The following is an 11,527-nucleotide window of genomic DNA, read 5'->3' as shown; positions in this document are numbered from 1 at the left end:
CATCTTCACTACACACACTATTCTGTAACATCTTCACTCACACACTATCTGTAACCATCTTCACTCCACACTATACTGTAACCATCTTCACTCCACACACTATACTATAACCATCTTCACTCCACATACTATAATGTAACCATCTTTACAACAAACACTATACTGTTACCATCTTCACAACACACACTATACTGTTACCATCTTCACAACACACTATTATGTAACCATCTTCACAACACACACTATAATGTAACCATCTTCAATTCACACACTATACTGTAACCATCTTCACAACACACACTATAACGTAACCATCTTCACTACACTGTAACCATCTTCACAACACACATTATAATGTAACCATCCTTACTACACACACTATACTGTAACCATCTTCACAACACACACACTATAATGTAACCATCTTCACTACACACACTATACTGTAACCATCTTCACAACACACACTATAATGTAACCATCTTCACTACACTGAAACCATCTTCACAACACACACTATAATGTAACCATCTTCACTACATACACATTACTGTAACCATCTTCACTACATACACAATACTGTAACCGTCTTCACACAATACTGTAACCATCTTCACTACTCACACACACACACTATACTGTAACCATCTTCACAGTAACCATCTTCACTACACACTATCATCACTACACACACTATACTGTAACTCTCTTCACTACACACTATCTTCATAGTAACCATCTTCACTACACTCTATCATCACTACACACTATCTTCATTACACACTATTTTTTACTGTAACCATCTTCACTACACACTATCTTCACTGTAACCATCTTAACTACACACAAAAACTTCACTATAATCATTTTCAGTACACACAATATCTTCACTGTAATCATCTTTATTATAAAATAGTTTCATCACTGTAACTTTACAACACAGTCGTCAGTGGTGTCGATCTTCACTACAAATGACTATCGTCACTAACCATAGTTACTACGCACTATCGCACTATCTTCACCACAGTAATCGTCTTAACTAATGACAACCCTCATCATTGTAACCGTATTTACTTCACACAACCTGAAACACTGTAACCATCTACACTGTAACGACCAGCCTCGTAACTGTAGCCATCTTCCAAAATACTTAAATTTTCATCACCACCACTACAGAACACCCACCACCATCACTACACATCACCACCACAAAACACCTTACGTCACTACAGAACACCACCACACAACAACTATCCTGACTACACATCACCACCACACAACACCTACCGTCACTACACATCACCACCACACAACACCTATCATCACTACACATCACCACCACACAATACCTACCATCACTACACATCACCACCAAACAACACCCACCTTCACTACACATCACCACCACACAGCACCTACCGTCACTACACATCACCACCACACAACACCTACCGTTACTACACATCACCACCACACACACCTACAATCACGACATATCATCATCCGAGAGTAGAAATTATCCAAACACTAAACACCACAAGCTAATGTGAACAGGACATCATTAGCACCATATGGGAAGTTACCAAACAAAAGAACGTCATTTAAAAATCTAAACTAAAAGGATTCCAAATCCACACATACTACATATGTGAGACCATTACCTGAGTATGCAGCGACAGCTGGGAACCCACACCTTATGAAGCATAACAAAAACTTGGAAAAATGGTCGAAATTTTGCCACAGGATTAATTTCACAATTAAGAGTCTTCAGCTTCGAGTCGAAGACATGTTGAAAAAAGAGAGAGAGAGAGAGAGAGAGAGAGAGAGAGAGAGAGAGAGAGAGAGAGAGAGAGAGAGAGAGAGAGAGAGAGAGAGAGAGAGAGAGAGAGAGAGAGAGAGAGAGAGAGAGAGAGAGAGAGAGAGAGAGAGAGAGAGAGAGAGAGAGAGAGAGAGAGAGAGAGAGAGAGAGAGAGAGAGAGAGAGAGAGAGAGAGAGAGAGAGAGAGAGAGAGAGAGAGAGAGAGAGAGACTCTTAACTACCTACAAGCTCTTGAAGAGAATAGATAAAGTTTATAAAGGTATCTTATTTATATGTAAAAGACGTATGATGTGAGTACATCACTACTGGGCATCGCACTTAATAGACCAGTCGAACTATTAGCATGACTATAATTCTTGCATCTGGTATATTATTACTAGAAGTATTCTTTAGGTTCTTGATAGTGTGAAGCGGCCTGATCAGTATGGAGAAGGAAAAGGTCTCCGGCGACGATGGCTGCCACCAGAAGAAAACCAAGTCTGTCCGCTTCTAAGAAAATATCATCAGTCAGGTGCACGTCGTCGAGGACTGGGCATACGAGAGTTGGGTGTTTAGGAAAGAGGGAAAGAACTCTTGCTCCGCAAGAGCAGAGCTGAACCCCCTCAAGCACAACTAGGTGAATACACACATTATATCCTCACTGCAACCATCTTCACTACACACACTATTCTGTAACCATCTTCACTCCACACACTATACTGTAACCATCTTCACTCCACACACTATACTATAACCATCTTCACTCCACATACTATAATCTTCACTACATACTGTAACCATCTTTACAACAACACTATACTGTTACCATCTTCACAACACACACTATACTGTTACCATCTTCACAACACACACTATTATGTAACCATCTTCACAACACACACTATAATGTAACCATCTTCAATTCACACACTATACTGTAACCATCTTCACAACACACACTATAACGTAACCATCTTCACTACACTGTAACCATCTTCACAACACACATTATAATGTAACCATCCTTACTACACACACTATACTGTAACCATCTTCACAACACACACACTATAATGTAACCATCTTCACTACACACACTATACTGTAACCATCTTCACAACACACACTATAATGTAACCATCTTCACTACACACACTATACTGAAACCATCTTCACAACACACACTATAATGTAACCATCTTCACTACATACACATTACTGTAACCATCTTCACTACATACACAATACTGTAACCGTCTTCACACAATACTGTAACCATCTTCACTACTCACACACACACACTATACTGTAACCATCTTCACAGTAACCATCTTCACTACACACTATCATCACTACACACACTATACTGTAACTCTCTTCACTACACACTATCTTCATAGTAACCATCTTCACTACACTCTATCATCACTACACACTATCTTCATTACACACTATTTTTTACTGTAACCATCTTCACTACACACTATCTTCACTGTAACCATCTTAACTACACACAAAAACTTCACTATAATCATTTTCAGTACACACAATATCTTCACTGTAATCATCTTTATTATAAAATAGTTTCATCACTGTAACTTTACAACACAGTCGTCAGTGGTGTCGATCTTCACTACAAATGACTATCGTCACTAACCATAGTTACTACGCACTATCGCACTATCTTCACCACAGTAATCGTCTTAACTAATGACAACCCTCATCATTGTAACCGTATTTACTTCACACAACCTGAAACACTGTAACCATCTACACTGTAACGACCAGCCTCGTAACTGTAGCCATCTTCCAAAAATACTTAAATTTTCATCACCACCACTACAGAACACCCACCACCATCACTACACATCACCACCACAAAACACCTTACGTCACTACAGAACACCACCACACAACAACTATCCTGACTACACATCACCACCACACAACACCTACCGTCACTACACATCACCACCACACAACACCTATCATCACTACACATCACCACCACACAATACCTACCATCACTACACATCACCACCAAACAACACCCACCTTCACTACACATCACCACCACACAGCACCTACCGTCACTACACATCACCACCACACAACACCTACCGTTACTACACATCACCACCACACAACACCTACAATCACGACATATCATCATCCGAGAGTAGAAATTATCCAAACACTAAACACCACAAGCTAATGTGAACAGGACATCATTAGCACCATATGGGAAGTTACCAAACAAAAGAACGTCATTTAAAAATCTAAACTAAAAGGATTCCAAATCCACACATACTACATATGTGAGACCATTACCTGAGTATGCAGCGACAGCTGGGAACCCACACCTTATGAAGCATAACAAAAACTTGGAAAAATGGTCGAAATTTTGCCACAGGATTAATTTCACAATTAAGAGTCTTCAGCTTCGAGTCGAAGACATGTTGAAAAAGAGAGAGAGAGGAGAGAGAAGAGAGAGAGGAGAGAGAGAGAGAGAGAGAGAGAGAGAGAGAGAGAGAGAGAGAGAGAGAGAGAGAGAGAGAGAGAGAGAGAGAGAGAGAGAGAGAGAGAGAGAGAGAGAGAGAGAGAGACTCTTAACTACCTACAAGCTCTTGAAGAGAATAGATAAAGTTTATAAAGGTATCTTATTTATATGTAAAAGACGTATGATGTGAGTACATCACTACTGGGCATCGCACTTAATAGACCAGTCGAACTATTAGCATGACTATAATTCTTGCATCTGGTATATTATTACTAGAAGTATTCTTTAGGTTCTTGATAGTGTGAAGCGGCCTGATCAGTATGGAGAAGGAAAAGGTCTCCGGCGACGATGGCTGCCACCAGAAGAAAACCAAGTCTGTCCGCTTCTAAGAAAATATCATCAGTCAGGTGCACGTCGTCGAGGACTGGGCATACGAGAGTTGGGTGTTTAGGAAAGAGGGAAAGAACTCTTGCTCCGCAAGAGCAGAGCTGAACCCCCTCAAGCACAACTAGGTGAATACACACATTATATCCTCACTGCAACCATCTTCACTACACACACTATTCTGTAACCATCTTCACTCCACACACTATACTGTAACCATCTTCACTCCACACACTATACTATAACCATCTTCACTCCACATACTATAATGTAACCATCTTTACAACAAACACTATACTGTTACCATCTTCACAACACACACTATACTGTTACCATCTTCACAACACACACTATTATGTAACCATCTTCACAACACACACTATAATGTAACCATCTTCAATTCACACACTATACTGTAACCATCTTCACAACACACACTATAACGTAACCATCTTCACTACACTGTAACCATCTTCACAACACACATTATAATGTAACCATCCTTACTACACACACTATACTGTAACCATCTTCACAACACACACACTATAATGTAACCATCTTCACTACACACACTATACTGTAACCATCTTCACAACACACACTATAATGTAACCATCTTCACTACACACACTATACTGAAACCATCTTCACAACACACACTATAATGTAACCATCTTCACTACATACACATTACTGTAACCATCTTCACTACATACACAATACTGTAACCGTCTTCACACAATACTGTAACCATCTTCACTACTCACACACACACACTATACTGTAACCATCTTCACAGTAACCATCTTCACTACACACTATCATCACTACACACACTATACTGTAACTCTCTTCACTACACACTATCTTCATAGTAACCATCTTCACTACACTCTATCATCACTACACACTATCTTCATTACACACTATTTTTTACTGTAACCATCTTCACTACACACTATCTTCACTGTAACCATCTTAACTACACACAAAAACTTCACTATAATCATTTTCAGTACACACAATATCTTCACTGTAATCATCTTTATTATAAAATAGTTTCATCACTGTAACTTTACAACACAGTCGTCAGTGGTGTCGATCTTCACTACAAATGACTATCGTCACTAACCATAGTTACTACGCACTATCGCACTATCTTCACCACAGTAACGTCTTAACTAATGACAACCCTCATCATTGTAACCGTATTTACTTCACACAACCTGAAACACTGTAACCATCTACACTGTAACGACCAGCCTCGTAACTGTAGCCATCTTCCAAAAATACTTAAATTTTCATCACCACCACTACAGAACACCCACCACCATCACTACACATCACCACCACAAAACACCTTACGTCACTACAGAACACCACCACACAACAACTATCCTGACTACACATCACCACCACACAACACCTACCGTCACTACACATCACCACCACACAACACCTATCATCACTACACATCACCACCACACAATACCTACCATCACTACACATCACCACCAAACAACACCCACCTTCACTACACATCACCACCACACAGCACCTACCGTCACTACACATCACCACCACACAACACCTACCGTTACTACACATCACCACCACACAACACCTACAATCACGACATATCATCATCCGAGAGTAGAAATTATCCAAACACTAAACACCACAAGCTAATGTGAACAGGACATCATTAGCACCATATGGGAAGTTACCAAACAAAAGAACGTCATTTAAAAATCTAAACTAAAAGGATTCCAAATCCACACATACTACATATGTGAGACCATTACCTGAGTATGCAGCGACAGCTGGGAACCCACACCTTATGAAGCATAACAAAAACTTGGAAAAATGGTCGAAATTTTGCCACAGGATTAATTTCACAATTAAGAGTCTTCAGCTTCGAGTCGAAGACATGTTGAAAAAAGAGAGAGAGAGAGAGAGAGAGAGAGAGAGAGAGAGAGAGAGAGAGAGAGAGAGAGAGAGAGAGAGAGAGAGAGAGAGAGAGAGAGAGAGAGAGAGAGAGAGAGAGAGAGAGAGAGAGAGAGAGAGAGAGAGAGAGAGAGAGAGAGAGACTCTTAACTACCTACAAGCTCTTGAAGAGAATAGATAAAGTTTATAAAGGTATCTTATTTATATGTAAAAGACGTATGATGTGAGTACATCACTACTGGGCATCGCACTTAATAGACCAGTCGAACTATTAGCATGACTATAATTCTTGCATCTGGTATATTATTACTAGAAGTATTCTTTAGGTTCTTGATAGTGTGAAGCGGCCTGATCAGTATGGAGAAGGAAAAGGTCTCCGGCGACGATGGCTGCCACCAGAAGAAAACCAAGTCTGTCCGCTTCTAAGAAAATATCATCAGTCAGGTGCACGTCGTCGAGGACTGGGCATACGAGAGTTGGGTGTTTAGGAAAGAGGGAAAGAACTCTTGCTCCGCAAGAGCAGAGCTGAACCCCCTCAAGCACAACTAGGTGAATACACACATTATATCCTCACTGCAACCATCTTCACTACACACACTATTCTGTAACCATCTTCACTCCACACACTATACTGTAACCATCTTCACTCCACACACTATACTATAACCATCTTCACTCCACATACTATAATGTAACCATCTTTACAACAAACACTATACTGTTACCATCTTCACAACACACACTATACTGTTACCATCTTCACAACACACACTATTATGTAACCATCTTCACAACACACACTATAATGTAACCATCTTCAATTCACACACTATACTGTAACCATCTTCACAACACACACTATAACGTAACCATCTTCACTACACTGTAACCATCTTCACAACACACATTATAATGTAACCATCCTTACTACACACACTATACTGTAACCATCTTCACAACACACACACTATAATGTAACCATCTTCACTACACACACTATACTGTAACCATCTTCACAACACACACTATAATGTAACCATCTTCACTACACACACTATACTGAAACCATCTTCACAACACACACTATAATGTAACCATCTTCACTACATACACATTACTGTAACCATCTTCACTACATACACAATACTGTAACCGTCTTCACACAATACTGTAACCATCTTCACTACTCACACACACACACTATACTGTAACCATCTTCACAGTAACCATCTTCACTACACACTATCATCACTACACACACTATACTGTAACTCTCTTCACTACACACTATCTTCATAGTAACCATCTTCACTACACTCTATCATCACTACACACTATCTTCATTACACACTATTTTTTACTGTAACCATCTTCACTACACACTATCTTCACTGTTAACCATCTTAACTACACACAAAAACTTCACTATAATCATTTTCAGTACACACAATATCTTCACTGTAATCATCTTTATTATAAAATAGTTTCATCACTGTAACTTTACAACACAGTCGTCAGTGGTGTCGATCTTCACTACAAATGACTATCAGTCACTAACCACTAGTTACTACGCACTTATCGCACTATCTTCACCACAGTAATCGTCCTTAACTAATGACAACCCTCATCCATTTGTCAACGTATTTACTTCACACAACCTGAAACACTGTAACCATCTACACATGTAACGACCAGCCTCGTAACTGTAGCCATCTTCCATAAAATACTTAAATTTTTCATCACCACCACTACAGAACACCCACCACCATCACTACACATCACCACCACAAAACACCTTACGTCACTACAGAACACCACCACACAACAACTATCCTGACTACACATCACCACCACACAACACCTACCGTCACTACACATCACCACCACACAACACCTATCATCACTACACATCACCACCACACACTTACCTACCATCACTACACATCACCACCAAAACAACACCCAACCTCACTACACATCACCACCACAGCACCTACCGTCACTACACATCACCACCACACAACACCTACCGTTACTACACATCACCCACCACACAACACCTACAATCACGAGCATATCATCATCCGAGAGTAGAAATTATCCAAACACTAAACACCACAAGCTAATGTGAACGGACATCATTAGCACCATAGGGAAGTTACCAAAACAAAAGAACGTCATTAAAAATCTAAACTAAAAGGATTCCAACTCCACACATACTACTACATATGTGAGACCATTACCTGAGTATGCAGCGACAGCTGGGAACCCTACACCTTATGAAGCATAACAAAAACTTGGAAAAATGGTCGAAATTTTGAAACAGGATTAATTTCCACAATTAAGAGTCTTCAGCTTCGAGTCGAAGGACATGTTGAAAAAAAGAGAGAGAGAGAGAGAGAGAGAGAGATAGAGAGAGAGAGAGAGAGAGAGAGAGAGAGAGAGAGGAGAAGAGAGAGAGAGAGAGAGAGAAGGAAGAGAGAGAGAGGAGAGAGAGAGAGAGAGAGAGAGAGAGAGAGAGAAGAGAGAGAGAGAGAGAGAGAGAGAGAGAGAGAGAGGAGAGAGAGAGAGAGAGAAGATAGGAGAGAGAGAGAGAGAGAGAGAGAGAGAGAGAGAGAGAGAGAGAGAGAGAGAGAGAGAGAGAGAGAGAGAGAGAGAAGAGAGAGAGAGAGAGAGAGAGAGAGAGAGAGAGAAGAGAGAGAGAGAGAGAGAGAGAGAGAGAGGAGAGAGAGAGAGAGAGAGAGAGAGAGAGAGAGAGAGAGAGAGAGAGAGAGAGAGAGAGAGAGAGAGAGAGAGAGAAGAGAGAGAGAGAGAGAGAGAGAGAGAGAGAGAGAGAGAGAGAGAGAGAGAGAGAGAGAGAGAGAGAGAGAGAGAGAGAGAGAGAGAGGAGAGAGAGAGACGGAGAGAGATGAGGAGAGAGAGACGAGAGAGAGAGAGAGTGGAGAGAGGAGAAGAGTGAGAGAGAGAGAGAGAGAGAGAGAGAGAGACTCTTAACTACCTACAAGCTCTTGAAGAGAATAGATAAAGTTTATAAAGGGTATCTTATTTATATGTAAAAGAACGTATGATGTGGAGTACATCACTACTGGGCATCGCACTTAATAGACCAGTTCGAACTATTAGCATTGACTATAATTCTTGCATCTGGTATATTATTACTAGAAGTATTCTTTAGGTTCTTGATAGTGTGAAGCGGCCTGATCAGTATGGAGAAGGAAAAGGTCTCCGGCGACGATGGCTGCCACCAGAAGAAAACCAAGTCTGTCCGCTTCTAAGAAAATATCATCAGTCAGGTGCACGTCGTCGAGGACTGGGCATACGAGAGTTGGGTGTTTAGGAAAGAGGGAAAGAACTCTTGCTCCGCAAGAGCAGAGCTGAACCCCCCTCAAGCACAACTAGGTGAATACACACATTATATCCTCACTGCAACCATCCTTCACTACACACACTATTCTGTAACCATCTTCACTCCACTACACTATACTGTAAGCCATCTTCACTCCACACACTATACTATAACCATCTTTCACTCCACATACTATAATGTAACCATCTTGTACAACAAACACTATACTGTTACCATCTTCACAACACACACTATACTGTTACCATACTTCACAACACACACTATTATGTAACCATCCTTCACAACACACACTATATGTAACCATCTTCAATTCACACACTATACTGTAACCATCTTCACAACACACACTATAACGTAACCATCTTCACTACACTGTAACCATCTTCACAACACACAATTATAATGTAACCATCCTTACTACACACACTATACTGTAACCATCTTCACAACACACACACTATAATGTAACCATCTTCACTACACACACTATACTGTAACCATCTTCACAACACACACTATAATGTAACCATCTTCACTACACACACTATACTGAAACCATCTTCACAACACACACTATAATGTAACCATCTTCACTACATACACATTACTGTAAACCATCTTCACTACATACACAATACTGTAACCGTCTTCACACAATACTGTAACCATCTTCACTACTCACACACCACACACTATACTGTAACCATCTTCACAGTAACCATCTTCACTACACACTATCATCACTACACACACTATACTGTAACTCTCTTCACTACACACTATCCTTCATGAGTAACCATCTTCACTACACTCTATCATCACTACACACTATCTTCATTACACACTATTTTTTACTGTAACCATCTTCACTACACACTATCTCACTGTAACCATCTTAACTACACACAAAAACTTCACTATAATCATTTTCAGTACACACAATATCTTCACTGTAATCATCTTTATTATAAAATAGTTTCATCAGCTGTAACTTTACAACACAGTCGTCAGTGGTGTCGATCTTCACTACAAATGACTATCGATCACTAACCATAGTTACTACGCACTATCGCACTATCTTCACCACAGTAATCGTCTTAACTAATGACAACCCTCATCATTGTAACCGTATTTACTTCACACAACCTGAAACACTGTAACCATCTACACTGTAACGACCAGCCTCGTAACTGTAGCCATCTTCCAAAAATACTTAAATTTTCATCACCACCACTACAGAACACCCCACCACCTCACTACACATCACCACCACAAAACACCTTACGTACTACAGAACACCACCACACAACAACTATCCTGACTACACATCACCACCACACAACACCTACCGTCATACACATCACCACCACACAACACCTATCATCACTACACATCACCACACACAATACCTACCATCACTACACATCACCACCAAACAACACCCACCTTCACTACACATCACCACCACACAGCACCTACCGTCACTACACATCACCACCACACAACACCTACCGTTACTACACATCACC

Source organism: Procambarus clarkii, chromosome 8 (genome assembly GCF_040958095.1).
Source record: "Procambarus clarkii isolate CNS0578487 chromosome 8, FALCON_Pclarkii_2.0, whole genome shotgun sequence".
Classification (NCBI taxonomy): domain Eukaryota; kingdom Metazoa; phylum Arthropoda; class Malacostraca; order Decapoda; family Cambaridae; genus Procambarus; species Procambarus clarkii.
Note: the sequence above shows the minus strand (reverse complement) of the source record.